This window comes from Microcaecilia unicolor, chromosome 1 (genome assembly GCF_901765095.1).
Source record: "Microcaecilia unicolor chromosome 1, aMicUni1.1, whole genome shotgun sequence".
Lineage (NCBI taxonomy): Eukaryota > Metazoa > Chordata > Amphibia > Gymnophiona > Siphonopidae > Microcaecilia > Microcaecilia unicolor.
Window position 1 is genome coordinate 667,675,030 of NC_044031.1, and position 26,830 is coordinate 667,701,859.

The following is a 26,830-nucleotide window of genomic DNA, read 5'->3' on the forward strand; positions in this document are numbered from 1 at the left end:
TGAATGAGGAGGATAGTGATTACAGGGTGTAGGTTGAAGATGGAAGGGAATGGAAGGCTGGGGAAGAAGTGAGATGGGGAATAGGAGAGATAATGGGTGAAAGAAGGAGATGGGAATCTGATAGGTATCTGAAAAGTTTTTTTAAAAAGGAAATGAGTTAGAAAGAGGGTGAAATTTGAGTGGACAGAGAGCAAAAACAAATGGGAGGAAAGAGTTAAAATGGAAAGATTAATATGTCAGAGGCAGGTGTAGTGAGAGAATGGAACGAGAGAGGAAAAAAGACAAATGGTCAGCAGTTGATTGAAGGAAAATTAGCAGAAAGACAGGACAGTGGAAAAGAGAAACTAGAACCAACATGGAAAAAATAAAATGACCAGACAACAAAGGTAGATAAGGTATTTTATTTTAATTTATTAATTGAAATATGCTAGCCTGGGAAATATGCATAGCAGATATGTTATTACTGTGTTCAGTAGAAAAGGAAATACATTTCTATTTTATTTCTCCACAGTACATTCCAAGGTTCTAATTTGTGATCCCTTGTCCTGTATTTGGTTAGGGTCTATTGGTGTGATTGTAATGGCAGGTGGGGAGAAAAAAGGCAGGGAGGAGAGGAAATAGAGGAGGGCCTTCTTTATTTTCTGCCCTGAACCCTAACATGTCTAACACCAGTCCTGACCCTTGCTGTAGCTAGTGGGGATCCCCAAGCCTCGTCAGCTGAGGACCTCCTCCAAAGGCAGCCAAAACTCCCTTCTACTAAGCTTGGCAGATGGCACAAACATCCTTGAGCCACTGAAGCATGCGTTGGGTGCCATCATTGGTGGATAAAGGAGTTGCTGCTGCTGCCTGCCAAACTTGGTAAAAGCGAGTTCTGGCCATCTTTGGAGGAAGCCTTCAGCTGACAGAGCTTGGGGATCCTCATGAGGTAAAATATTTACATTTTGAGTTGGAAGGTGTCGGGTAGGGGTAGAGAATGGGGGGAGGAAGGGGGTGGGAGCAGAGAGAAAATTTTGTGTTCACCTGCTTTGGGCTCAGGTCCACCCGAAATTGGCTGACTAGCCACACCTCTGGAGCCCACAAACTTCTTATGTGTCCCTGTATGGAATGCCTTCCCCCTTTCTTTTTGGCTAGAAAGATCCTTTGCAAAATTTAAGGCTGGCCTAAAAACATTCTTTTAGCTGCCTTTGTTCAATAAGCCATGTCTCTCCCGTTCGCTGCCTGTTTAGGAGGCTCTAGGGTGCAGAGCAGGCACGCAGATGTCGACTCTGGCTGTCCCCTGCCCCGAAACAGGAAGTTGACAGAGGGGGCAGGAGAACGTCAGAGCCAATAGCCAAACACCTGCTCCACGCATCCCCCCTGCTGCCGGCTTCCGGGGCAGACTGCTCCCATGACCCCACCCTAGGTATGCTAGAGGTGTGTATGCACTAACCCAGAACTTACCGTAGCAGGCTTGAGTGTGCCCTGTGGTAAGCCCTTTTAAGCTGCGGTCAGCATGCAGTAGTACTGAAGCTTAGTAAAAGAACCCCTAGGGATGGGCACCGAGAAAATGTCTGTATTATTTCACTTGGATTTTTTTTCCAATGATTGTTGTTAATAGTGCACCCTCTTCTTACAGAGTGCATGCTATGTACAGGTACAAATTAAAGTGGAAATAAAACAAATGGGAGTGATACTTGATTCTGCTCTGACTATGGAAATGCAAATCAATAATTAAGTTAAAAAATGTTTCTTTAAAATGAAAATGTTTTGAAGGCGTAGAAAATATTTAGAAACTAAGCAGTTTCAAATGATTATTCAAACAGTGGTGATTATTACGGTATTAGATTATTGTAATGCTGTATTTCTTGGTTTACTGGGCAAACAATTGAATAAATTACAAGCTGAAAAAAAATGCAGCTGCTAAGTTGATCCTTGGTGGGAACAATCATGATCATGTATATCCATATTTGATTCAGTTACACTGGTTACCCTTAAACGAAAGAACTGAATGTAAAATTTTAACATTTGTTTTTTAAGATTACTACTACTACTACTACTACTACTTCTACTACTATTTAGCATTTCTATAGCGCTACAAAGCATACGCAGCACTGCACAAACCTAGAAGAAAGACAGTCCCTGCTCAAAGAGCTTACAATCTAGTAGACAAAAAATAAAGTAAGCAAATCAATTAATGTGTAGAGGAAAGAGGAAAGAGGAGAGGAGGGTAGGTGGAGGCGAGTGGATACAAGTGGTTACGAGTCAAAAGCAATGTTAAAGAGGTGGGCTTTCAATCTAGATTTAAAGATGGTCAAGGATGGGGCAAGACATAGGGGCTTAGGAAGTCTATTCCAGGCATAGGGCACAGCAAGACAGAAGGAGCGAAGTCTGGAGTTGGCAGTAGCGGAGAAGGGAACAGATAAGAAGGATTTATCCAGGGAATGGAGTGCACGGAAAGGGATGTAGGGAAGGACGAGTGTGGAGAGATACTGGGGAGCAGCAGATTGAGTACATTTATAGGTTAGTAGAAGAAGTTTGAACAGGATAGGGAGCCAGTGAAGCGACTTGAGGAGAGGGATAGTATGAGTAAAGCAACCTGGCGGAAGACGAGACGGGCAGCAGAGTTTTGAACTGACTGGAGAGGGGAGAGGTGACTAAGTGGGAGGCCAGCAAGAAGCAGATTGCAGTAGTCCAAACGAGAGGTGACAAGGGTGTGGATGAGGGTTTTGGTAGAGTGCTCGGAAAGAAAGGGGCTGATTTTACGGATGTTGTAAAGAAAGAAACGACAGGTCTTGGCAATCTGCTGGATATGAGCAGAGAAGGAGAGAGAAGAGTCAAAGATAACCCCAAGGTTTTGAGCTGAGGAGACAGGGAGAATGAGAGAGCCATCAACAGAAATAGAAAACGGGGGGAGCGGGGAGGTGGGTTTGGGGGGGGAAAATGAGAAGCTCGGTTTTGGTCATATTTAATTTCAGGTGGCATTGAGACATCCAGACAGCAATGTCAGACAAGCACGCTGAAACTTTGGTTTGGATGCAAGGTGAGATATCAGAGGTAGAAAGGTAGATTTGGGAGTCATGAACATAGATATGGTAGGAAAAGCCATGGGATGAGATTAATGAACCAAGGGAAGAAGTGTAGATAGAAAAGAGGAGGGGACCAAGAACAGAACCCTGAGGTACGCCGACAGGCAGAGGGATAGAAGTAGAAGAGGATCCACCAGAGTGACCACTAAAGGTGCGGAGGGTGAGGTAGGAAGAGAACCAGGAAAGGACAGAGCCCTGGAATCCAAGTGAGGACAGGGTATCGAGAAGTATGCTGTGATCGACAGTGTCAAAAGCAGCGGAAAGATCAAGAAGAATGAGGATGGAATATTGACCTCTGGATTTAGCCAGTAATAGGTCATTGGAGACTTTAGTAAGCGCAGTTTCGATTGAGTGGAGAGGGCGAAAACCAGATTGTAGTGGGTCAAGAACAGCATGTGAGGAGAGAAAATCAAGGCAGCGGCGGTGAACAGCACGCTCAAGTAATTTGGAGAGAAAGGGAAGGAGGGAGATAGGTCGGTAATTAGAGGGACAAGTAGGGTCGAGTGAAGGCTTCTTAAGGAGAGGTGTGACCACAGCATGTTTAAAGGCAGCAGGGACAGTCACAGTGGAAAGTGAGAGGTTGAGAATGTGACAGATAAAAGGAATAAGAGCAGGAAAGATGGCATTAAGAAGGTGGGTGGGAATGGGATCAGAGGAACATGTGTTACATTTTGAGGAAGAAAGGAGAAGTGTAGTTTCCTCGATAGTAACTTCAGAAAAGGAGGAAAGGGAATGAGGGGAAGGAGAGAGAGGGGAACGGACTAGTGGAAGGAGAGGTGGCGAGGTAAAGAATGCAAGGTTTATCTTTTGAACCTTGTTGTGAAAGAATTCAGCAAGGGTCTGGGGAGATAATGAAGGGGGAGTTGGGGGAGGGGGCACCTTGAGCAGAGAGTTCAATGTGGTGAAGAGAAGTCGAGGATTAGAGCCAAGAGAGTTGGTCAGTTGGATATAATAATCCTGTTTGGCAGTAAAAGAGCAGATTGGAAGGAGGTCAGCATGAACTTAAAGTGTAAGAAATCAGCAAGGGCCCGAGATTTCCGCCAGAGGCGTTCAGCGGAGTGGGTACAGGAATGTAGGTAGCGGATATTAGAAGTCAGCCAAGTTGGGGTTTTGTACGCCTTATAGGGCGGGTCATCAAAAGTGCAAGAGTGTCTAAGGCAGATGATAGAATATTGTTGTAAGAAGAAACAGCCTCGTTGACAGATGTGGATGGTGCCACAGTCGAGAGGAGGTTTGAAACATGGGAGGATAGAGATGAAGGGTCAATACCATGAAGATTCCTAGATAAATTAGATAAGATAGGACAAGACTGGGAGGGAGGAGATTTAAGTGTGAAAGTTATAAGATGGTGTTCAGAGAGGGGAAAATCAGAGGCAAGGAAACTAGAGGGTGAACAGTTGGAAGAGAAGATAAGATCAAGACAGTGACCATTTTGATGAGTGGGGCAGGTGGAGCATAGTTGGAGATTAAAGGAGGATGTTAAAGCGAGTAACTTGGAAATATAAGAGTTAGAAGGATCATTAGCAGGAATATTAAAGTCACCAAGGATAAGAGAGGGGGAGGAAGGATCATGGAAGAATGCAAGCCAGGCATCAAAGTCACTGAGAAAGGATGAAAGGGACTTATCAGGGGGACCACTATTCGAAGAGGCAGAGGAGAGAAAAGGCAGATAGAGTGGACTTCAAAGGAGGAAAAACAGTGAGATTGAGGTGGAAGAAGAGGTTGAAATCTGGAGGAGGGAGAGAGAAGTAATCCAACACCGCCCCCACGGCCAGCAGGGCGAGGAGTATGTGAAAAAAGATAACCGCCATGGCAGAGGGCTGCGACTGAAGCAGAGTCATCAGGGCAGAGCCAGGTTTCTGTTATGACGAGCAGATGGAGGTGACGTGAGATAAAGAGGTCATGAACATATGGGAGTTTGTTGCAGATAAAGCGGGCATTCCAAAGGGCGCAAGAGAAGGGCAGAGAAGAGGAGGGGAGTAGAGCAATAGTGATGAGGTTAGAGAGGTCATGGTGAGATCTGTAGAGTTGGGATAATAGTTGGTGAGGAGGGCCAGGATTGGGATTGATGTCACCAGCTGAGAGTAAGAGAAGGAGTAAAAGAGAGCGGAGGAGAGTAGGAGAGGTGTGGCCATGAAGGTGTCGAAGGCAAGAGGTATTTAGGTGGAATGGGGAAGGCAAAATGGAAGGTAGAAAGAGATGAAGATTAAAAGCTAAGAGGGAGGAAGAGGGTAGGAGAGAAGGTGAGGTGATTAAGTTGATGGATGGGCAGTGAGTTCCTGTAGTGGAGAGAAGTAGGGGGTGAGGGAAAAGATTAGGAAGGGACATGACAAGGAAGAGAATGTGTATAGGGGCCATAGCATGATTCAGAATTAGGTATAATTGGGTGAGGTCAGTAGTGACTGGGAGAAAATAGATGTAAAGAAAAAATTGCGCCTAACGGCACGCGGCACCAAGAGCAGAGGCCCTGAGTGGATCGGAGTGGACCTGGGAGTCACCCCAGAGAAGGCTGTAAAGGATATGCAGATGAGCTGCAAGTCCTCCACAGCACCTGAAAGGCAGCCGGTGGTAGAGCTGGGCACCTCTCAGCTGAGGAAGGCTTACCAGGGGTTAGGCCAAAGCCAGCATTCCTTCCCCTGAGGGTCGCCTGATCCTTTCAGGCTTATTTTCGAAAGAGAAGGACGCCTATCTTTCGACACAAATCGGAAGATGGGCGTCTTTCTCACAGGGTCGCCCAAATTAGCATAATCAAAAGCCGATTTTGGACATCCCCAACTGCTTTCCGTTGCGGGGACGACCAAAGTTCACCGGGGGCGTGTCGGAGGCGTAACGAAGGTGGGACTTCGACGTGCCTAACACATGGGTGTCCTCGACCCATAATGGAAAAAAAAAGGGCGTCCCTGATGAGCATTTGGACGACTAACCTGGTCCTGTTTTTCTTATGAACAAGCCACAAAAAGGTGCCCAAACTGACCAGATGACCACCGGAGATAATTGGAGATGACTTCCCCTTACTCCCCCAGTGGTCCCTAACCCCCTCCCATCCTCAAAAAATATATTTCAAAATATTGATTGCCAGCCTCAAATGTCATACTCAGGTCCATCACAGCAGTATGCTTGTCCCTGGAGCAGTTTTAGTAGGTGCAGTGCACTTCAGGCAGGCGGACCCAGGCCCATCTCCCCTACCTGTTACACTTGTGGTGGTAAATGTGAGCCCTCCAAAACCCACCACAAACCCACTTTACCCACATCTAGGTGCCCCTCCTTCACCCATAAGGGCTATGGTAGTTGTGTACAGTGGTGGTGGTGGTGGTGGGGGGGGGTTGGTGGGCTCAGCACACAAGGTAAGGGAGCTATGTTCCTGGGAGCAATTTCTGAAGTCCACTGCAGTGCCCCCTAGGGTGCCCGGTTGGTGTCCTGGCATGTCAGGGAGACCAGTGCACTACGAATGCTGGCTCCTTCCATGACCAAAGGGCTTGCATTTTGTCGTTTCTGAGATGGGCGTCCTTAGTTTCCATTATCACCGAAAATCAGAAACGACCAAGTCTAGGGATTACTATCTCTAAGGACGAGCTAAATGTCAACATTTGGGCATCCCCGACCGCATTATCGAAACGAAAGATGGACATCCATCTTGTTTCGAAAATACGGGTTTACCCGCCCCTCCACCGGGACGTTTTGCGAGGACGTTCCCTTCGATTATGCCCCTCTTTATGGGTTATGTCCAGTTTACCTTAAAGATTTACGCTCCTGTTTACTAAGCTGCACTAGCGGCTGTCCTGGCGCTAATGCCGACAGAGCCCATTCAAAGTGAATGAGCTGTGCCGGCATTAGTGCCGGGTCAGCCGCTAGCATGGCTTAATAAACAGACCCCTTTGTCACCGTCTACACCCCAAACAGATACCTTTGATCTATTCGAGAACTGAAATAGTGAGATCGTCAAAAATTCTCTAAAGTTGAGTGAACAAAGAATATTAATTGGTAAGGGTGCTGAACTCTGGAATTTATTTCCTATGGATAAGTCACCAGCTGTGTAGAATTTTAATGGCATTTAAAAACATAGGAGTCAATATTCAGCCAGTGGCACTCAGCATTTTGCTGACTGCTGCCAGTGTTATGCCTGAAAATTCAATACCAGGCCATGTCCAGGCTCCGGCATTGACTTTTCAGATTTTCAAAGCTGGCTAATGCATAACCAGTTAAATGCAATATTTAGCACTGCATAAACATTGGACTGACTAATTTTTATGTGGTCCTATTTATGTGGTTACCCTGACCAGTTAAGTGCTCATCCTGCCCCCAAAATAGCTGGTTTCAAGATAGGTGCTAACCAGGCATATCAGCGATACTACTGAAAGTGACTGGTTAGCCCTGAACAAGTGATTTAACTGGCCAGAAGCTGTTTCTGGCCAGTTAAATCACTTTGAAAATTGACCTGCCAGCTTTTTGTGAAATATTTAACTGAGGAATTATGATGAGGATTATTGGTTTTGGACTAAATTTGGGGGAATTTAGCAATTTTTTTATTGCAATGTTGTATAGAAGGGGATCTTATTTTCTCATATTGTATTATGATTTAAAATTGATATTAATATTGTTCTTCTTTTCAGCAGTTTTTCCCTTATTTTTTGCATTTTTATGTAGTTAATGCTATATAGTTGGAGGCAACGTTCTTAATTGGTTTAGAGGCTTCTTGACCACAAGATCATATCAAGTTATAGCTAACTCGAATACATCAACCCCATGAATACCTGAATGTGGAGTCCCTCAAGGATCTCCCCTCTCGCCGACCCTTTTCAACCCAATGATGACACCCTTGGCCAGGCTACTATCCAATCAAAACCTCAATCCACACATATACACAGATGACGTCACGATCTACATCCCATTCAAACATGATTTAAAGAAAATCGCCAACGACATCAGCCAAAGCTTCCAAATCATGCATTCATGGGCGGATGCATTTCAGTTGAAACTTAATGCCGAAAAAACACAATGTCTCATACTTACTTCACAACACAACACAAGCAAATTCACCACCTTAACCATACCAAACTTCTCCCTTCCCGTTTCAGACACCCTGAAAATTCTTGGAGTTACTATTGATCGAAATCTTACACTTGAAAGTCATGTGAAGAATACAACTAAGAAGATGTTCCATTCAATATGGAAACTTAAAGAGTAAGACCTTTCTTCCCAAGGATCATCTTTCGCAATCTGATACAGTCAATGGTGCTGAGTCACCTAGATTATTGCAATGCACTCTACACTGGTTGTAAAGAACAAATTATCAAGAAACTTCAAACAGCTCAGAACACTGCAGCCAGACTCATATTTGGAAAAACAAAATACGAAAGTGCAAAACCCCTAAGAGAAAAATTACACTGGCTTCCACTTAAAGAACGTATCGCGTTCAAGGTATGCACTCTGGTTCATAAAATCATTCACGGAGATGCCCCGACCTACATGCTAGACCTGGTTCACGTGCCACTCAAGAACGCTAAAAGATCATCCCGCACATTCCTTAATCTTCACTTCCCTAGCTTTAAAGGTCTAAAATACAGACTAACACATGCATCCAGCTTTTCCTACATATGTCCGCAATTGTGGAATGCATTACTGCTTAACCTAAAAACAATTTATGAACTAATTAACTTTCGTAAATCTCTGAAGATCTATCTCTTCAACAAGGCATACCACAATGATCAAGAAATGTAAATGTAACACATCATCACTTTACCTGATATTCTGAACTGTTTTCTTCCTATATCTGTTTGCTTAACTCCACTATGCCATCCATAATCTCTATGCAACACCAATTGTTATCCTCTACTCTGGAATGGGAAATGCCATAACGGAGCATTGTAAGCCACATTGAGCCTGCAAATAGGTGGGAAAATGTGGGATACAAATGCAACAAATAAATATAGAAAAGGAGACATTCTATTCTATTATCAGGATGTTGTTTCCCTGCTTTTTATACTTATGATCTGCTTAGACCTTAAGGTATAGTGTCATATAAATGCTTACAATAAATTAAATTAAGCATGTGCACATGGTATGCACTTTTTCTGATACGGTGTGCATGCACAATGGTTCGTACATACACCCTAGGGGTAAAGAAAGTGCACGTTGTATACATTCTTTGAAAGCTTTAAAAAGAGAATGCACCATTACTGGCGGATGACATTTGTTTCAAACGACAGCCCATCTCTATTATTTAACAATTTTATGCAATAAAGCCTCTTTACTAATAGAATGAAAAACGAAGGCAGATAAAGACCTCATGGCCTATCCAGTCTGCTCCATCCATGCCATCTACTCTCCCTTTCATTCCCTTACAGATCCTATGTACTTGTCCCAATCTTTTCTTGAATTCAGATACCGTTTTCGTCTCTACCACCTCTACTAGGTATTTGCTCAGATTATTTCTGAGTCTATCCCCTTTCACCTTCATCCCATGCCCCCTCACTCCAGAGCTTCCTTTCAATTTGCATGCATTAATGGCACTAGTACCCGTAACCTGATAGTTCACTTCTGTAAAGGTAGCCCTTGGTCTGCTGTTTGTAACAGCATTGGTGAGTCTATGAAAGTTTTCAAAATGCTGTGTCTGACTTAAAAACCAACACAAAAACAGAACACCAAAGTCCCACAAAGAAACTGCACAATGAACAGGAAAGTGGGAAGTGAAAGAAGGCTCAGCAAACAAATGGAATCAGACCTCAGATGTTGGTGTATCTCCATTAGACTTTTTCTTGCTACCAGGCCTTTTGTCAAAGTATTATCAAGTGGTGGCTGTTAAACTGGTTATACAGTGCACCCGGACTTTATGCACAGACTTTTTCAAGACCTACATATATTGTTTGTTGTGGTTGTTCAGTTCAACTCGCAGGATTTATATCAACAGACTCCTGAAACAGGAACCCTGCGGCCGAAACACGTAGTCATTTATACTACAGCTGCACATGAACTGTTTTTCTATGTAATAAAAGTTTTTGTTGATCCCTTTTGTTTGCTGACCCTTCTTCCACTTCCCACTTTCTTGTTCACTGTGTCTGACTTAAGGCCTTGAAGAGGTAGAAGGCTTTCTTACATTCAAAGAATCCATACAACGTTTTCCTGAAGAATGAAGGTGAATGAAACCAGAACCAGCAAATCCCCTGCAGGGGCTACATATTATTATTTTTGTGGTTTGGTTTGTGTTTGGTGCATACTAAAACAAAACAAAAAAAAAAACATAACATTTTCAAAAATGGCTGCGCTCCCCCTGGGCTTTACCACCATTTTATTTCCCCAGGCCCCTAGACCCTCCCCCCGTCACATTTTCTCCCCTTCGTTGATCTGCAGAGGATGTATCAGCAATCCTGTTGCTCCTCCCCTTCCTGTGCTGTACTACAAATTGCTGTTGACTGAACCAAGGCCAGGATCATTTTGAGACTGTACTTCAAAATAGCACACACAAAAAACATGGAAAATGGTAAAAATAAACAATGAAACAAAACAAAAGTAACTCCTCCTCCCCCCCCCCAAGGAAATGAAATAATCCCCATCTCATCTTCCCACACCAATACATACACTTACATTTTATCACATAACTATAGTGAGTCACTTGTGATAGCTAATCAAAATATAATGACATCAATATTCAAAGTGATTTAACTGGTTAGAAATGGCTCCTGGCCAGTACATTTGCCTGTTTGGGGCTAACCGCTATTTTCAGTGGCACTTAACCAATTTATGTTGATGAAAATAACCAGTAGGCACTCAATTAAAAATCAGCTATTTTGGGGACATTCAAAGGGTGGAGTTGGCACGTGGCTGGTAAATGCCACTGAAAATAACTGCTTAGTACCAAAATTAAAAAAAAAACGGCTGTTTGGGGGACATTCCAGGGTTGGAGTTGGCACTTGGCCAGTTAAGTACCAATATTCAGCATTTAACCAGTTAGTGCCACTGAAAATAATCAGTTAGCATCAAACTAAAAGAATGACTATTTTGGGGATATTCTTGGGGCAGAGTTGGCATTTGGCCGGTCAAGTGCCGATATTTACCTCTTAACCACCAGATTAATCACATAAATAGGATCTCATAAAAGGCACTCCTATTTTTATGCAGTACTACTTATCATTTCTATAGCGCTACTAGACATACGCAGTGCTGTACACTTGAACATGAAGAGACAGTCCCTGCTCAACGGAGCTTACAATCTAATTAGGACAGACAAAGAGGACAAACAAGAGATAAGGGAATATTAAAGTGAGGATGATAAAATAAGGGTTCTGAACAAATGAATAAGGGTTAGGAGTTAAAAGCTGCATCAAAAAGTTGGGCTTTTAGCTTTGATTTGAAGACTGCCAGAGATGGAGCTTGACGTACCGGCTCAGGAAGTCTATTCCAAGCATATGGTGCAGCAAGATAAAATGAACGAAGTCTGGAGTTAGCAGTGGAGGAGAAGGGTGCAGATAAGAGAGATTTATCCAGTGAACGGAGTTCCCGGGGAGGAATGTAGGGAGAGATGAGAATGGAGAGGTACTGAGGAGCTGCAGAGTGAATGCACTTATAGGTCAATAAGAAGAGTTTGAACTGTATGCGGAAATGGATAGGAAGCCAGTGAAGTGACTTGAGGAGAGGGCTAATATGAGCATAACGACAGTGGGCGAATATTAGTCGTGCAGCAGAATTTTGAACAGATTGAAGAGGAGAGAGATGGCTAAGTGGGAAGCAAGTTGCAATAGTCTAAGCGAGAGGTGATAAGAGCGAGGATGAGAGTTCTGGTAGTGTGCTCAGAAAGGAAAGGGCAAATTTTGATGATATTATAGAGAAAGAAACGACAGGTTTTAGCAGTCTGCTGAATATGTGAAGAGAAGGAGAGGGAGGAGTCGAAGATGACGAGCTGATGAGACAGGAAGGATGAGAGTGTCATCCACAGAAATAGATAATGGGGGAGTTGGAGAGGTTGGTTTAGGGGGAAAGATAAGAAGCTCAGTCTTGGTCATGTTTAGTTTCAGATGGCGCTGAGACATCCAGGCAGCAATGTCAGACAGGCAGGCTGATACTTTGTCCTGGATTTCGGCTGGGATTTCTGGTGTGGAGAGATAGATCTGGGAGTCATCAGCATAAAGATGATACTGAAAACCATGGGATGAGATCAGAGTACCAAGGGAAGAAGTATAGATGGAGAAAAGAAGAGATCCCCGGACAGTAATCCATAGCTATCACACTTAAACCAGCTATTCATTAGCCGGGTCCGAAAGCCCAGAAATTCAATGCCACTTTCCAGACATGGCCCAACATTGAATTCCCAGGTTTAACACTGGCTGAATATCACACCCTTTGAGACTGTACTCCAAAACAGTGTACACTCAAAGCATGCACAATGACAAAGCAATCTCTTACTTGAATATTCATTGTGGGTATTCTGAAAACCTGACTAGCTGGGGTGCCTCTAGGACCAGGTTTGGGATCTAGTCCATCCTGGGGCACACAGGTGCTTATAGTCTGCAAGGATACATTAGCGAAGGAGCTGGAAAAACAGAACTGAATCATAGTAATCTCAGAAAAACACTAAGTTTATGCAGGCAAAACCAATACCTTGTTTCTTCTTAACAAAACTGCCTGATTAGCTTTTTATGGTGCCAAAAGATAGAGGTGTCAGCGGCAGGCAATCAATGCTGTTCAGCTTGTGTAAGAAATGTTTATATGCTAGTGATGAATCAGTCCGCGGGGGTCTGTTACTGTTATTAGTTCTATGGTTTATTCCTATTCTCAGTAATGCTTGGCGCTGGTAACAAGGCCAGCCTTGCACATATCACTTTTGCAAGAGGTGTTCCGCTATGCAACTCCCCTCTGTGCAAAACAAAGGCAAAGAGGGGAGAAACTCAGCTGCAGACATGGTTTCCATGGAAATGGCAAGCTGTATTTGCAAGATCAAAGAGTCTTCCTCTGATCACAAGTTTGGAAAACAAAATACTGCTAAAAAAATGTGCATCAGATCTGTGCCTCTTCTCAAAGATTCATGATTGGGATTTATTTCCTGGCTTTGATGTGAATCAGAATGACTTTCGTGTTATTCCCAGGTATGGAAATCCCAAAGCTGACCTGAGCTTGCTGATTTCAAATCATAGGCTAATGTCAGGTCCAGGGAGAGAACACTGGCAGAACTTGCACGGCATAGAGGTAAATGTGGCATAGAAGTGGGAGCAGCAAGTCAGCACTGAGGTGCATTGCCATAGTTGTGTGTGTGGTGGGGTCACTGCTAGAATATGAAAGGGTGTCACCAGGCAGGTTTGAGGTATAATAGTATACAGGGTGAGGCAAAAAAAAAAAAAGTAACCCCCTAGAGATTTTTGCCATTTTCTCAGTAATCATTTGGAATTTCAATGAGAAATTTTACATACTTATTTAGTCATCATACTTACAACATTTAGGGCTCATTTTACTAAGGTGCACTAAAAAATGGCTGGCGGTAATGTAGGCATGGATTTTGAGTATGCGCCGATCCATTTTTCAGCACACCTGTAAAAAATCCCTTTTCTATTTTTGCCAAAAAATGGATGTGCAGCAAATGGATGTGCATCCATTTTGGGTCTGCGACCTTACTGCCAGCCATTGACCTAGTGGCAGGGCTTTTTTTGAGGGGGAACTTGAGGGTACTCAGTACCGGCACCTTTTCCATTGTCTGCTAAAATTGACCCATGGACCCCAAGTTTTAATGAAAGAGCTCAGACTCTACACACCAATTCAGTCTTGTCATAGATTCTGTGACTGGTTGCAGGGGGCCTGGCTATTATGGGGTGGGTCCCTCATTTAGCACACCACTCTTGAAGGGTGGCCTAGCATTTGAGTACCAGCACCTTTTTTGCTAGGAAAAATGCACTGCCTAGTGGTAAAGTCTCAAGCAGTAACCGGGTATTAATGACCTATGCACACCAAATGTCACTTGGCGCACGGCCAAAAACAGAAATTATTTTTCGGCCGCGTATATCAGACGCTTGTCAAAAATGAAATTATCACGAGTCATGCGGTAGTCGGGCAGTAACTCCATTTTGGTGGGCGTTGGGCACTTGTACAGCCTTACGCTGCTTAGTAAAAGGGCCCCTTAATTATCAAGCTATGTTAATGGCATTTTAGCGTTACTACTTAGTGATTTGTGCTTGTTAAAAATGTTTGAGCTAAAACACAGTAAAATAATGTCATTCAACAGATACAATTGACAATAGTGTCAGAATTTTGCAGTCACTGTGATTGTTCAGTGTTCACCCCCAGCTTTAACACAGGCCTTTCAGTCAATTTGGGAAGTTCTTAACAGCCTTGTCGTTCGGTCACTGTGGCAGGCTATCCCAGACCCTATGCAGCACATCCTTGAGTTGGGTGATTGTTTGCGGCTTTGGATGGAGCTTTTGATAGGCCTCCAACTTTGCTGCTCAGACAAAAGTCTACATCACTATAATGCCATTATCTGTAAATTTGTAGCTTTAAAAAAATAATAATGGTAGTTTTACAGGGCAAACATTTTTGAGTGTGCGAAAATCGCTTGGTGGTCATGCTAAAAAATCTGTAATATCAACATAGTTTAAGATAATTAAATGTTGTTTAATGTAATATATAAGTATGATGACTAAATAAGAATGTAAAATTTCTTGCTGAAATTCCAAGCGATTGCTGAGAAAATGGTAAAAAACTCTAGGTTGTTACTTTTTTTTGTCTCACCCTCTGTACTATTATACCCCAAACTTGCCTGGAGACACCCCTTCATATTCCAGTTGTATTTAAAGATAATCTCATGCTACTGGGCACATAAACACAGATGGTAACTACCAGGGGTGTGCTGGTACATTTTTAAAAACAGGCTCTTTCTCCGGATGTAGCCAGCTCTGCAGTTGGAAGGGCCAGGGTTGGCCAGGGGGGTGGGGGGAAGCGACACTTTCCTCTCTCTCCTCCCTCCCTTCATGCGGGCATGCTAGGCATACCTTTGCTGGCAGCCAATAAATGGACTGCCACCACTCCCTACGTCTTGCTCTGAGCAGCATGCTGGAACTTCTCTCACATGCTCGAGAAGTCCCAGCCTGCTGCCCAGAGATGGAAACAAGGAGCGGGGAGCAGCAGTAGTCTATTTACTTGGCTGGAAGGGCTCAGCATCCCCACCAGCAAAGTAAAAGATAATTCAGCAGGGGCCCAAGCCCACATTTTGGGAGCCAGTTGTTAAAGTAGCCATGGAGGGCCCTACTTTAACAACCGACTCCCAAAATTCTTAAAAACTTAACAACCGGCTCTTGCGATCCTGTGAGAGCCTGCTCCAGCACACCACTGGTAACTACAGAGTTGTAAAATTTCATGCTGAAATTCCAAGTGATTGTTGAGAAAACAGCAAAAAAATTTAGGTTACTTTTTTTGCCTCATTCTGTAGATATGGGAATAAGAAATATAATTCTGATGTCGTAGAAAAATATTGGGCTTCCTTGGCCAAGTGACATATTTGGGTCTCAGTACTGGAATAGAATAGAATAGTACAAGTGAAAGACTGTCACATTATGTACCTGTAAACAAACTACGAAAATAGTCTCACTCCTCAGTTTTGCACCTAGTCCTTGAGCACCATGTAACCAGTCAAGTTTTCAGGATACCCTAACAAATATGCATGACAGCATTTATTTTAAAATGTATAGCCTGCCTTTTCTCACAGCTCAAAGTAAGTTACAGCATAATGTACATAATCATATAAGTACATAAGTAATGCCACACTGGGAAAAGACCAAGGGTCCATCGAGCCCAGCATCCTATCCATGACAGTGGCCAATCCAGGCCAAGGGCACCTGGCGAGCTTCCCAAACGTACAAACATTCTATACATGTTATTCCTGGAATTGTGGATTTTTCCCCAAGTCCATTTAGTAGCGGTTTATGGACTTGTCCTTTAGGAAACCGTCTAACCCCTTTTTGAACTCTGCCAAGCAGTGGCGTAGGAAGGGGGGGGGGCGGTGGGGCGGTTACTTCCTGTTCCGGGGCAGAGAGAGCAAGGAACCAGCGAGGCGCCGACACCCTCCCAGCGGCGTGTTCTCGGCGGATTGGCCCACCCACCTGCCCCTCTACCGCCTTCCAGGTATGTTCCCGCGGGCGGGGGGGGTGTTGCGCTACGGAGGGGGGAGGGTGCGTCGTGCTGCACCCGGGGGGGGGTGCGCAGCGGCGACCCGCCCCGGGTGTCAGTTGCCCTCGCGACGCCACTGCTGCCAAGCTAACCGCCTTCACCACGTTCTCCGGCAATGAATTTCAGAGTTTAATTACATGTTGGGTGAAGAAAAATTTTCTCCGATTTGTTTTAAATTTGCTACACTATAGTTTCATCGCATGCCCTCTAGTCCTAGTATTTTTGGAAACCGTGAACAGACGCTTCACATCCACCTGTTCCACTCCACTCATTATTTTATATACCTCTATCATGTCTCCCCTCAGCCGTCTCTTCTCCAAGCTGAGAAGCCCTAGCCTCCTTAGTCTTTCTTCATAGGGAAGTCGTCCCATCCCCGCTATCATTTTAGTCGCCCTTCGCTGCACCTTTTCCAGTTCCACTATATCTTTCTTGAGATGCGGCGACCAGAATTGAACACAATACTCAAGGTGCGGTCGCACCATGGAGCGATATAACGGCATTATAATATCCTCACACCTGTTTTCCATACCTTTCCTAATAATACCCAACATTCTATTCGCTTTCCGAGCCGCAGCAGCGCACTGAGCAGAAGGTTTCAGTGTATTATCGACGATGACACCCAGATCCCTTTCTTGGTCCGTAACTCCTAATGTGGAACCTTGCATGATGTAGCTATAATTTGGGTTCTTTTTTCCCACATGCATCACCTTGCACTTGCTCACATTAAACGGCATCTGCCATCTAGCTGCCCAGTCTCCCAGTCTCGTAAGGTCCTTCTGTAATTTTTCACAATCCTGTCGCGAGTTAACGACTTTGAATAACTTTGTGTCAACAGCAAATTTAATTACCTCGCTAGTTACTCCCATCTCTAAATCATCAAACATATAAACGGCGAGTGACCGTACTCACTGCAAATGCGCAGTAGAGACTTCCCTCTCTGTCCCGCCCCCGCGTCAATACGTGATGACGGGGGGGGGGCGGGACAGAGAGGGAAACTGCGCGCCGACGTTGCTACAGCTCCCCCCCCCCCACTCGGAGTCGCCGCTGCCACCCCTCCACCCGGCCCGGGCCCTCTCTTCCCTTCTGAACTTACAGATCCATTCGCCGAACGCAGCAACGCACATCAGCTGAGCTGCAGTGAGCCCTTCCTTCTTTGCCTGTGGCCCCGCCCTCCTGTGACGTAACGTCAGCGAGGGCGGGACACACACACGCAGAGAAGGAAGGGGCAGCTCAGCTGATGTGCGTTGCTGCGTTCGGCGAATGGATCTGTAAGTTCAGAAGTGAAGAGAGGGCCCGGACCAGGTGGAGGGGTGGCGGCGGCGGCGACGACTTCGAGGGGGGGGGAGCGGTGGCGACTTCGCGGGGGGGAGGGGAGCGGTGGTGACTGCGGGGGGAGGAAAACCTCTATACCAGCCCGTTTTTACGGGCTCAACGGCTAGTTTTAAAATATATTAAAAAGCAGCGGTCCTAGCACAGACCCCTGAGGAACCTCACTAACTACCCTTCTCCATTGTGAATACTGCCCATTTAACCCCACTCTCTGTTTCCTATCCTTCAACCAGTTTTTAATCTACAATAGGACTTTTCCTTCTATCCCATGACCCTCCAATTTCCTCTGTAGCTTTTCATGAGGTACCTTGTCAAACACCTTTTGAAAATCCAGATACACAATATCAACCGGCTCCCCTTTGTCCACATGTTTGTTTACTCCTTCAAAGAATTGAAGTAAATTGGTCATGCAACATTTCCCCACACAAAAGCCGTCCTGACTCAGTCTCAGTAATCCATGTCCTTGGATATGGCCTTTAATTTTGTTTTTAATAATAGCCTCTACCATTTTCCCCAGCACCAACATCAGACTCACCGGTCTATAATTTCCCGGATCTCCCCTGGAACCTTTTTTAAAAATGGGTGTTGCATCTTAAGTTCTGCCTTGAGCAGTGCTAGAACTTGCAGTGGCTCTATCAGAATAAAGGGGGTTTGACCTTTCTTTCATCCCACAGATTCTAGAACAGTGGCTGTGTCTTCCTTCCTTCCTGACAGAGTAGGACGATACTTGCCTTACAGGGAAAAACTGAGCCGATATAAATACCCAGCTCAGTGGAACATTTCTCCTGAGTCCCTGGTCTATTCCTTACCATTAATGCAAGGAGACATAATCCCCCCAATGTTATATGTGGCACTCAAAATTGCACATGCAAATTTGGGCATTCCCAATTTGCATGCATAATTTAATTGGCTAATGAGCCAATTAGCACCAATAATTGGGCACTAATATTCAATTATCAGAACTAATTGGCAATAATTGTAACTTATGTGCACATCTTTCTAGTTGGTATTCTATAAAGATGCAAAATATTTAAATGCAGATCCTATAAGGGAGCATGGCCATTGGTGGGGCAAGGGTGGGTTAGGAGCATTCCTAGAATTTGCGTGCAGTGTTATAGAATTTGGGGGACCTGAGCCTAATTTAGATGTGAGGATTTACACCAGCTTTCAGTTGGCGTAAAAACTTGCACCCAAAGTTGGAAGCAGATTCCAGTGCTAAGCATAATTCTATAAATGATGCCTAGGTTTGAGCACTTTTTATAGAATAGCGCTCAGTGCTCATTTTTTTTCAGTGCCCAAATTTGAGCGTCATTTACTGAATTTAGCCCAATATGGCTTTCAATGTCCAGACTGCACCGTCTTCTTCCCTACTGAAAATAAAGATCTCTAACACCATCATTGACTCTGAAGGATCAGGAGTGGGAACTGGCCTCAGAGTCAGGAAAGTTGCTGGTTTGTGTCGAGGGAATACAGGTCCAGGAGAACTGACAACCACCACTGCCTGCTGTAGAACAGAAAGAACAAAGAATAAAGGAGAAAAGGTGCCACTAAAGGAGAAGATCGACTAAGGTAAAGCCTTCAAACAACACCTATGTGATGCAAGGTACCACAATAGGAGTCACCGCTCAGGAAAAAGATCTAGGTGTCATCATTGATAATATGTTGAAACCCTCTCCTCAATGTGCAGCAGCAGCTAAGAAAGCACATAGAATTTTAGGAATTAAGAGGAAAGGAATGGAAAACAAAACTGAGAATGTTATAATGCCTTTGTATCGCTCAATGGTGTGACTGCACCTTCAATACTGTGTGCAATTCTGGTCACGACATCTAAAAAAAGATAAAGTGGAATCAGGAAAAGTACAGAGAAGGGTGATGAAAATGATAAAAGGGATGGGACGACTTTCATATGAGGAAAGGCTAAAGTGGCTAGGGCTCTTCAACTTGGAGAAGAGACGGCTGAGGGGAGATATGAGAGAGGTCTATAAAATATTGAGTGGAGTGGAACAGGTAGATGTGAATCACTTGTTTACTCTTTCCACAAATACTAGGACTAGGGGCATGCAAAGAAGCTACTAAGTAGTAAATTTCAAATGAATCAGAGAAAATATTTCTTCACTCAATGAGTAATTCTCTGGAATTCGTTGCCAGAGAATGTGGTAAAAGCAGTTAGATTAGGAGGGTTTAAAATGGTTTGGATAATTTCTTAAAAGAAAGGTCCACTGCTTATTCTAGGATAAGCAGCATAAAATACAGTTCTGGGATCTTGCAAGGTAATTGTGACCTGGATTGGTAGCTCTTGAAAAAGGATAGTGGGCTTGATGGACCTTCGGTCTGTCCCAGTATGGCAATGCTTATGTTCTTATGTTCTCTCTGGGAGAGAAACAGCTTTATCTGAGAACATAAGAATAGCCATAATGGGTCAGACCAATGGATCTAGCCCAGTATCCTGCTTCCAGCAGTGGTCAATCTAGGTCACAAGTACCTGGCAGAAACCCAGTTAATAGCACAATTCCATGCTACCAAACCCAGAGCAAACAGTATCTTCCCCATGTCCATCTCAATAACAGACTATAGACTTTTCCTCCAGGAACTTGTGTAAACCTTTTTAAAGCCCAGATACGCTAACCGCCATTACCATCCTCCAGCAATGAGTTCCAGAGCTTAACTATTCTCTGAGTGAAAAAAAAAATCCTCCTATTTTATTTTAAAAGTATTTCCATGCAATCTTATTGAGTGTCCCCTGGTCTTTGTACTTTTTGAAAAATCAATTCACCTCCACCCACTGCACTATACCTAATAGTGAAGGATAGAAAATAACTTAAAAGACTGTAAGTGTTTCTGTTTACTGGTATCTACCTAAATAATTACTCTGAAGCAACTGAAGTCCAAGTTAAAGCAAACCCTTCACAGTTTAGAATATCACTCACTTAGGGGCCCTTTTACAAAGGTGTGCTGAAAAATGGCCTGCGGTAGTGTAGACGTGTGTTTGGGCGTGCGCAGAATCATTTTTCAGCGCAGCTGTAAAAAAAATGCCTTTTTAAAATTTTTGCCAAAAATGGACGTGCAGCAAAATGAAAATTGCCACGTGTCCATTTTGTCTGAGACCTTACTGCCAGCCATTGACCTGGCGGTAAAGTCTCATGCGGTAACCAGCCGGTAATGACCTACATGTGTCAAATGCCACTTGGCGTGCGCCCAATACACACGTCTGAAAATACATTTTTCAGACGAAAGCATCGGGCACGCGCCAACAATGAAATTACCACAAGAGCCATGCGGTAGCCGAGCAGTAACTCCATTTTGGCGTGTGTTGGGCATGCGTAGACACTTATGCGGCTGAATAAAAGGGCCCCTGTGTGGACTGCTTTATTTACTATGAGATGTGTGCTGAGAGTAAAGGTGGACTGACAGTGATCTGGGCCCCCAGGCAATAAGGATCATGGGCCCCTACCTACCTATCAAAAGGGATTAAACTAGATGGAGGCTAGGAGAGAGTAGTCTCCCCTACTGCTGTAGGCCCTCAGGCTCTGCTCTGTTGCCCCAATGGTCAGTCTGCCCCTGGATGAGAGTGTGGATTAAAGTGCCAGCCACTCTGCTAGCTCTGCTAGTCCCAGCCCTTACCCTAAACTAGTCTAGAAAAACTCTATATAGTAACCCATCTGATGCTCATTCAGGCAAACATGGGTTATCATAGTTATAAATGAACTAAAATAAATTCAATACAAAATAATAAAATACAATTTAATTATTATATTCTGCAATTAGCCAATAGTTTGGTTCAATGCAGGGGTACATAATTAAACAAAGACTAGTACAATACTAGGAAGAACATTTAAAAGTAAAATATTTCAGCAAATTAAACCTTCCCAAAACCTCATATAATCAGTTTCAAGTCTCACAGCCAAAGAGAGAGAGAGAGAGTTCCAGCTCAAAGCAGCTTGATAAGCGATGCTGGAGGAAAATATCTTCTTACGTCTTGAGTACTAAATTCCCCTGACTGCGCAAATTCTTTTCAATGTGGAGAAAGTTAAGTTCTGTTCACATAATACACAATCACACTTTAAAAACACAATTCATGTCATAGTTGTAAACAAACTAAAGCAAATCCATATAAAACATAAGCAAACAAAATCAAAAAAACAAACAAACAAAAAAAAAACCAATTCACTTCACAGTTACAACTGTACAAAAAAATCTGTGACCAACGGCTGGCTACTAATTCAAAATTGTGGCAAATGCTTGCTGGAAGAAATACGCTTTCAGTTGTTTATGGACTATGGATATATTTGTTATCATATGTAATGCAGCATCAGTATTAAAACAGGTCCTGCAACTGAAAACACCTGAGAGCGAGATTCCATTAGGTGGACTTGGCAGAAAGTAGGCAAATTCAATAAACAGTGGTCCTCAGATCTGCAGCAGCTCCATTTTACCCAGCCCAATGCATGTGTGTCAGCATGGGAGACTTAGAATGCAACTGTGAGGTAGCATTTTGTGATGGGGTTATGACATTGTCCTCTTATGAGTCAAACACAGTGAGGGTGACAAAGGAAAGAGCAGCAGACGAGGTCCAAACAAATGTCTTTATTGTAACATCCGAGACTTGACACAAGTTGTGCTTCAGCCTAAAAAGGCCTTCCTCAGGAGTCTTCTATTGGATGTATATTGAAATCTTGGCTAGTCTTAATGGAATATGCGTAATGTCTAATACCTTGCTGCTTTCTTCCAAACAAAAAAATGTGAACGCTCGGATTAGCTAAGAATCATCATTCATCCAATGGAAGAAGGCCTTTTTAGGCCGAAACATGACTCGTGTCGAGTCTCGGATGTTACAATAAAGACATTTGTTTGAACATCATCTGCTACTCTTTCCTTTGTCACCCTCACTGTGTTTGACTCATTTGCATGTTTGCAAGGGTTACTGTTCTTCTGTTTTTTTTTGCATTGTCCTCTTGAGCTGTACTACCATGATCAATTTCTTTCTCTTAGGATAACAAGGAACATGTGGCAAGAAAATCTATAGAAGTTAGAGGTGCAGATAGTACATGCAGTTGGCAAGGTAAATAGGTGAAAGACTAATGAGGACTTCTAGAGCAGAATTTCCTAAACTGTGGGTTGGGACTCCAAATGGGGTCACAAAACTTGTGTTTGGGTCATGACCTGGATGGCGTCTTCATAGGTGCATATTCCACATGAAAGCTACCCATCCTCACTATCAGTGGTTCCCCAATCAGTTTGGTCTCTGAATTTAGACATTTAGGCGTTATCCTGGATAAAGATCTGTCCTTCAACCAACAGGTTTCTGCACTGGTAAAATCATTTTTCAGTGTACATGCCTTCATAGATGAGAACTCTCATATGACCCTTCTCTACGATCTTTTTGTCTTAAAAATAGACTATTGCAATACAAATTATACTGGACTTCCACAATTCATTCTAAACTGCATTCAGTCTCTACCAAGTACAGCACTACGGATCATTTCTCATGCTTCAAAGTTTGACCATGTTACCCCTGTTATTCATCTGTTACTATTGGTTACCTGTTGAATACTCTATACGCTACAAGATCTTTGTTCTGACTCATAAGGTTCTAAGTTTAGGCATCCCCCTCCTATCTTGCCACTCTGTTCCATGTGCTCCACCTCAGTTACTTTGTTTATTGTCAGATCATCAATTACACATCTCTTCAATTTATCAAGCTAGACTGGACTCCACCAGACACTTTGGAATGCACTGCATTTAAAATCCATCTTGAAGATTCCATCTTAAAATTCAAAACTGCTCCAAAGACCCTTCGGGGATTGACTAGGGGGTCTAAGGATACTCGAAAGTATTAGATTCTCACTTCTGTGCGACTGTAGGAATGTATGCTTACTTGTTCCTTAACAAATTTTCTATGTGATTATGTTTTTATTCTCTATTCTGAACTCACTATCCTATAGAAAATGGTGTTCTTTTCCAAATCCTATTTCTGTATTATTATAAAGCACCTTGTTATATAACAAGGTAGGGAGGGCAGTATCTATATATATAAAACTCACCCTCAATGTTCTATTGTCGGATGACGTCACTGAAGCCAAGGTTCGTAAATTCGAAGCTCTGAAGCCAAGAAACTCACAGCCTCGGGGCCCCGCCCTCGCGTCAAACGTTATGACGTTGAAGGTGGAGGCGGAGCAATTCACTCACATCGACGACGGCCAGGGCGCCGCAATAGGCCACCCACTAACAACAAAGGTGCGTTGGGTGGGGGGCCACAGTCACACATCGACAGCGGCAACGGCGGCGCAATGCCGTCACTAACAAACAAAGTGCGTTCGGTGGGGGGGGGGGGGCACAGGAAAGCCTTGCTAGCGCCCGTTTCATTGGCTCCAGAAAAGGGCATTTTTTTACTAGTATTAAATAAAGATAAACCATGAACTGTAAACCATCATTCTTGAACCTTCAGGGAGGTCACACAATTTTATTTGGCTGTGGTCATAGGGCCACGGCCACAAAAGGACTGAGAAGCAATGCCCTAGAGTATCAGGCCATCTGCTTTATCCCCCTAACCCGTCTTTGCTCAGAATTTTAATTTTATTCCTAGGTTAGCAAAAACAAGCTAATTTTATAGTTGGCAGCCTGCATTTAAGTGCCACTTTTTTGTACATGGGTAATTGTACACTTTTGTGCACAAGTGGCAGCAAATCTTGTAAACACGATTCTGTAAGGGTAGCTGTAAATGACATAACATATTTACAAGGGGAGCATGGGTGGTGCTGCCACTTGCACACCCAACTTAAAGAATACAGTTAGGTGCCTGCATATCAGTGGTGTATTTATACAAGCAGTGTGTGTTGTGTACACTCCCCCCCCCCCCCCGTCTGTCCCAGCCCCCTCTGCCCATGCCTTAAAATCACCTCTGTTCCAGTTTTTGCCCAGGCAGTGGCAGTCATACCTGCTTATAATCGAAATAGAAAAACGCCTATATTGTGACCCAAATCGGGAGATAGACGTTTATCTCACAAAAACGAATAAAGCGGTATAATCGAAAGCCGAATTTGGACGTTTTCAACTGCATTCCATCGCGGATGCGGACAAAGTTGATGGGGGGGTGTCGAAGGCGTGGTGAAGGCGGAACTGGGGCGTGGTTATCGGGCGATCAGAGATGGGCGCCTTTCGCCGATAATGGGAAAAAATATGCGTTTTTAGCGAGAATCTAGGGCACTTTTCCTGGACCCTGTTTTTCCACGAATAAGGCCCCAAAAAGTGCCCTAAATGACCAGATGACCACTGGAGGGAATCGGGGATGACCTCCCCTGACTCCCCCAGTGGTCACAAACCCCCTCCCACCACAAAATATGCCGTTTCACAACTTTTTATTTTCACCCTCAAATGTCATACCCACCTCCCTGGCAGCAGTATGCAGGTCCCTGGAGCAGTTATTAGGGGGTGTAGTGGACTTCAGGCAGGTGGACCCAGGCCCATCCCCCCCCCACCTGTTACACTTGTGCTGGTAAATGGGAGCCCTCCAAACCGCCCCCCAAACCCACTGTACCCACATGTAGGTGCCCCCCTTCACCCCTTAGGGCTATAGTAATGGTGTAGACTTGTGGGCCGTGGGTTTTGAGGGGGATTTGGGGGGCTCAGCACACAAGGGAAGGGTGCTATGCACCTGGGAGCTCTTTTACCTTGTTTTTTTTTTTTTTTTGTAAAAGTGCCCCCTAGGGTGCCCGGTTGGTGTCCTGGCATGTGAGGGGGACCAGTGCACTACGAATCCTGGCCCCTCCCACGAATAAATGTCTTGGAGTTATTCGTTTTTGAGCTGGGCGCTTTCGGTTTCCATTATCACTGAAAAACAAAAACGCCCAGCTCAAAAAAAGATAAACGTCCATGTTTTTCGAAAATACGCTTCGGTCCGCCCCTTCACGGACCCGTTCTCGGAGATAAACGCCCATGGAGATAGACGTTTCCATTCGATTATGCCCCTTATAGACTCCCTGCGGCCTGCACCAGGACTTTCTCTCTGATTCATCCCACCCCTTCTGACGCAACTTCCTGTTTTGTGGAGGGTGGAACGGTTCAGAGAGAAAGTCCAGGTGCAGGCCACAGGGAGTCTATGAGTGCTGCTGCCAGGGCGAAGACTAGAGTGGGGGTAATTTTAAGATACTAGGAGGGTGCAGAAGATGCACCACCTGTTACAAATTCCAGGCTATTCCACTGTAGCACATACACCAGATCTATGGCTGGTGTTAACTGCAGGTGCCTAAATGTTATGCACATCAATGCTGGGTTATGCTTGTATTCTATAACAGAATACAGGCGCTAGTTACAGAATAGGCTTTCGCCATGTGGCACCAGGTTGCCTCAATGGAGGTACCTAGTTGTAGAATTGCCTCCCTTTCTGTACATCCTAATAGGAAAAAGCACTTGAATTTTAAAAATGAAATACAGTAGGGAAGCAGGAGCAGTAAGCAGAGATTCTCCAACTCTCCTGTCATACTGAATAAGATCCCCTATTGTTTTAAAGCTAATTGAACCATAATGAAGCTAAGCAGTGCACTGTTTTCAGAGAATATGCTGTGAGGGAGTTTGCAATTGGACCTGCAGTGATGTAACCTCAGAGCACAGCGTCAAACCTATTAATGTTATTATGGCCACAGCTGCAATCACCCTAGTAATAAAAGAGACACTGACTGTCAATAAAGAATTCAGAACCACTTTCCAGAACTTGGTCCAGCTGCAAACTGTGAAGAGCGGCTTTTCCATCCTGACTTTTTGAGAGGATAATAGGATATTAAATGTATATGGTGACATAATGAAATTGAAAATGCATACCTAGAACTGGTTCGACATCTCTGCATCCTGAATTGCACAGCCCTTCATATCTTGAGCTAAACAAGTTTAAAGAATGAGTGGCAGGTGTACATAGGCAACCCTGAAGGTGGGAAGGGGAGAAGGTTCCTCCCTAATGCCCCCTTCCCTCCATCAGTTCTTCCTCTCTTCTGGTGTCCTGCTTTACCTCACCACTGTCCTATAGAGCAGTGCTTCTGAACCCAGTCCTCAGGGAACACCCAGCCAATCAGATTTCCAAGAAATCCACAATGAATAATCATGAAAAGGATTTCCATACTCTGCTTCTTGGTGTGGAAATCTCTCTGATACATATTCATTGTGGATATCCTGAAAACCTGACTGGCTGGGTGTGCCTTGAGGACTGGGTTGAGAAGCACTGCTATAAAATAAGATTAGGGGCACTGTCAGCCCTCACATGGCATTGTGACACCTGAACCCATCCCTTTCAGCACTTCCTGTCA

The 26,830-nt window shown here is 44.1% G+C and overlaps 1 protein-coding gene and 1 long non-coding RNA gene across 2 annotated transcripts in view; one reads left to right on the forward strand and one right to left on the reverse strand.

The window, feature by feature from the left end:
- The window catches only part of INSYN1 (inhibitory synaptic factor 1), a 231,485-nt gene that overhangs the window by 66,500 nt on the left and 138,155 nt on the right, over positions 1-26,830 (forward strand). The gene's annotated exons all lie outside the window — the stretch shown is intronic.
- Positions 331-19,217, reverse strand: LOC115460594. The gene is made up of 3 exons (XR_003940524.1): positions 19,127-19,217; positions 1,042-1,051; positions 331-344 (listed from the first exon to the last, which is right to left on the reverse strand). It is a non-coding gene; the product is annotated as an uncharacterized LOC115460594 (long non-coding RNA).